The following is a 4,804-nucleotide window of genomic DNA, read 5'->3' as shown; positions in this document are numbered from 1 at the left end:
TTAAAAGAAATATTAACATTGTATTTGGTTCCGTACACGATATATATATTTCTAAAGTTTTTTGTTTACATTTCGTATACTTTGCACTCCTGACGTTTTTTTTTTTTGTTGAAACGTTCTGAACCCGTGCGTGCCCCTACTGGACATGTGGTGGGAAAAGAGCTTTGGAGATTATCAGATTCCTCCAGTATAAATAGAGTTTAAAGCAATTTGAAGCATGTTTTATTTTCAAAATGGAAATATGGCTTTGTGGAGGCAGAGCTTTGTGACGTCATACAGACACTCACAGACTCACACAGACTCACACAGACACCCACAGACTCACACAGACACCCACAGACACCCACATACACTCACAGACCCACACAGACACCCACAGACTCACACAGACACACAGACAGACACTCACAGACTCACACAGACACCAACAGACTCACACAGACACCCACAGACACCCACAGACTCACACAGACACCCACAGACACCCACAAAGACTCACACAGACACACAGACTCACACACAGACACCCACACAGACACAGACTCACACACAGACACCCACACAGACACACACACAGACACACACACAGACTCACACATACACACACAGACTCACACACAGACTCACACACAGACACTCACAGACTCACACACAGACACCCACAGACACACACAGACACACAGACTCACACAGACTCACACAGACACCCACAGACACACACAGTCTCACACAGACACACACACAGACTCACACAGACACCCACAGACACACACAGACTCACACAGACACACACAGTCTCACACAGACACAACAACAACCGCCATTCGCCACTAAGTGGCGGTGACGTCACCACGATGCTTGTGCCAGGCCAAGTGCACCTTGAGGCCACGTGAAGTGTCGAAAGCCCGCTGGCAGGAGGTCACGGGGCAGACCCAGGTGCCACTGGTCGACTGACCGAGATGACCGAGATGACTGGCTGATGCACCACCTGTGCCCCCTACTGTGCCAACTTGCTGTGCTTTAGCCACCCGGCGCTCCGCTCGTTGTTGTGAGCGTCGCTCCTCCGCCCTCCGTTGTTGTTGGAGGGCGACTGCCTCCAACTGCCCAGTAGCGTCCTTCACGAGCCTCCTCCACTGAGGCCGATCTTGACACCGCTGGTACCAGTCATCGGCAAGTCCACTCAGCTCCACGTCCTCCTGTACCACATCACTCCATCTCTTCTCCAGCCCGTGCCGCGCCCGTCTAGCCCCCTCGATCCGGCCGAACAAAAGCTGTTTAGGCATGCGGTGGCTGGGCATGCGGGCTACATGACCCAGCCAACGCAGCCTTGCCTGCCGGAGGAGCTCACTGATGGGACTTTGCCCAGATCTTTCAAGGATTTGTGAGCTCCTCACACAATCCAGCCTGGTTAAACCCAGGATGGATCGTAGGCAGGCCAGCCTAAATGTTTCCAACCGGCGAAGATGCTCCACCAGGGGGGTCCACGTCTCGCAAGCGTAGAGAAGGGAGGGAATGACCGTGGCCGAGAAGACCTGAAGCTTCGTGCGGAGCGACAGACCAGGTAGCTTCCACACAGCGTTACGCAACCGATGAAAAGATATTGCCGCTCGACTGATTCGGAGTGAGACCTCTGCTGATAGACTGGAGCCGGTCATAAGCACACTGCCCAGGTATGGGAAACTCTCCACTCTCTCCACAACTGCCCCATCACCAATTGGGAGTTGTGGGGGTGGAGTGTCCGATGGTACAAAATACCCAGGCAGGTGCTTGGTTTTGGTGGGGCTGATGGTAAGGCCCCACCTCTTAGTGGCACGCTCCAGTCTCAGCAGCAGCGCCTCCAACTCCTCTTCTGAATGAGCAGCTATTACCAAATCATCGGCATACATAACGTGGTTGACCAATAGGGAGCCATCCCTTGATCGCACCCGGGCGTCGATCAGCCTCCCATTATATCTGTACCAAACGGAAATTCCCCCGGTACAGCTATTGAAGGCTTCACGAACTACGCGGTCAAAATAGATGTTAAATAATGTGGGAGCCAGAGGACATCCCTGTCGCACCCCAAGGTGTACAGGGAAAGGCTCCGACTCCCGGCCACGTAGTTTTACCCGGGCCCGCTCACCATCATGAAGGTCCTTAATGATCGTGAGCAGAGGGTCAGGGACTCCGAAAGCACGAAGAACAACCCAGAGTCCAGTCCTACTGATGGTATTATAGGCCTTGACCAGGTCAATAAAGCAGAGATGTAGGTCTTTTTGGAATTCCCTACACCTCTGCTGTAGCAGACGGACAGAAAATATGGCATCTGTGCAGGACCGCCCTTTCCTGAAACCGCATTGGGGTTCCGCAAGCCCCTCCTCAGCGTGCCTAGCAAGGCGATGTTGAATAATCCTTGCCAGGACCTTACCCGGCACACTGAGGAGTGAGATGCCCCTGTAGTTGTTACAGTCTGTGCGGTCACCCTTTTAAAGAGGGGGACCACCAGGGCATCCTTCCAGTCCTGCGGAACCCGTCCAGTGGTCCAGACTGTTGTTATGATGTCATATAGGGCAGTCTGTGCATAAACGCCACCCTCCCTCAGCATTTCGCTTGGGAGATCATCTCTGCCCGGTGCCTTCCCTGGTCTCAGACTCCGGATCGCCCTCAGTACTTCCTCAACAGCTGGAACCTCAGCCAGCCACTCACAGGGGGTGACCTCTTCCAATATTTGAGGCACCGCAGCCTCAGCAGGGTTATCCCCACTTTGTGCCATGATGTTTTCCTGGCTGAGAGAATTTCCCTCCCCCAGGAACCTCACAGAAATGCTCAGCAAATCTGCAAACCTGTTCCTGGGGGTCGGAGATTGGATCACCGTTTTTTCCTCTAATGATGGTAATAGGTGTGGCGCTGCAGGTTACTTTTTTGATGGAGTTAAATAGTGATTTGTGATCACGGGCCACTGAGGCAGACTCCATCTCCTCAGCAACCCGCGACCACCACCCATCCTTACAACGCCTTACGGCTCTCCGAACTTCCGAGCGAAGGCTGCGGTAAACCTCCTCATTCTCTGACGTGGGATGCTGTAGGCGATGAGAGTGGGCCTGTCGCTTTTTCTCAATTAACCTGAACACCTCCTCTGTCAGCCAGGGTTTCTGGGGAGGTCTGGACCGCGTACCCAAAGCAGCCATTGCAGCTGCATGAGTCACAGTCCTAAACCTCGCCCATTTACCCTCGACATCAGGTGGAGTGGGGGACGATGCCAACCCCAGCTGCAAGCGATGATGAAATTCTCGCTTGCAACTTTCATCAGCTAACTGAGACCAGGCCACTTTTGGTTGGAATGGGATCCTGGGTGTACACCCACCACCGGAGTGGAAGAAAGGCAGGCGCATCTTACAGATGACTAGTCGATGGTCAGAGGACAGATCAGCTCCACGGTAGGTCCTGGTGTCAAGGACATGGGTTCGCATCCGCTGGTCCGTCACTATGTAGTCCAGCAGATGTTCTTGCTTGGACCCGGCATGTATCCATGATGTTGTGTGGATGCGCCGATGCCGGAAGAGCGTGTTGGTAATTACAAGCCCATGGGCTGCACAAAAATCTAGCAGCCTCCTACCGTTATTATTGAGCTGATCTGGCCCATGCCTTCCAATCACTCCAGACCAGGTGTCAGCATCATGACCAACTCGGGCATTGAAGTCACCCAACAAGATGACTCTGTCCCGAGTGGCCACTTTAGCCAGCACCTGTGACAGACGTCATAGAAAGCGTCTGACTCATCGGCTTTGCTTGCATCCCTCCACGGATGTTCGTCTTCGGTGGGGGCATAAGTAACCACGACCACCACTCCTCGCCTCTGGTTGATGGGAAGGCGAGCCCAAAGTATCCTGGGGCTTACAGCTTCCCACACCTCACCGCCACGCTCCCACGCCCCCTTCATTCTTTTGTTCAGAAGAAGAGCCACACCCTGTTGTTTGGCAGTCTCCTGCCCCGAGTAGAGGACTGTCCACCCCTCATGGTGGCAGGAGCCAGAACCGGTCCACCGGACCTCCTGAATGCCACAGAGATCCAGGCGGTACCGGTCCAGCTCCCGACAGAGGAGTGGCAGCCTCTCCTCCGCAGTGAGCGTTCGAACATTCCACGTGGCCATCCGCAATGGTTTTTTGTTGTTTCTGGAGGAGCCCCGAGGGTGAAAATTCAATCTCCTGGCTCCGCCAAATGGGGTTTGGCCAGGAGACGTCATAAAAGCCTGACCCCCCGGGGCCTCCGGCACAAGCTTATTTGTTACAGGTTTATGTTTAATTCGTGGTTTAGTGGTAATGAATTGAAGGTGGAGGGGTTACCAGCCCCTCACACCCGTCCAGAGCCCCCGTTTAGCCACTGTGGTGGTCACAGACGCCATGAGGGGAGAGGCCAATGGGCATTGGCCCTCCCCCCACAGCACTGCCCACGACAGTGTTGCCCGTCCGGCACCGCGAGGAGGTAGGAGGTTGTTTTGCCGGACACAGACACACACACAGACTCACACACAGACGCACACAGACTCACACAGACACACACACAGACACACACAGACTCACACAGACTCACACAGACACACACACAGACACACACACAGACTCACACAGACACACACACAGACACACACAGACACACACAGACACACACACAGACACACACAGACTCACACAGACACACCCACAGACTCACACAGTCTCCCTGGCGGGGGTCTTGCACCCGCCCTCAACGGCTTCTTCGCGTGCGGGATACATGACGTCACGCCCTACCAAACACGATGACGTCACTGCCGCCCTTGCCGCCGCCG

This window comes from Lethenteron reissneri, unplaced genomic scaffold, assembly GCF_015708825.2.
Source record: "Lethenteron reissneri isolate LAM-NWPU_2019-01 unplaced genomic scaffold, ASM1570882v1 scaffold_1089, whole genome shotgun sequence".
Taxonomy (NCBI): Eukaryota; Metazoa; Chordata; class Hyperoartia; order Petromyzontiformes; family Petromyzontidae; genus Lethenteron; species Lethenteron reissneri.
The sequence above is the reverse complement of the archived record's forward strand: the minus strand, read 5'-3'. Positions refer to the sequence as shown.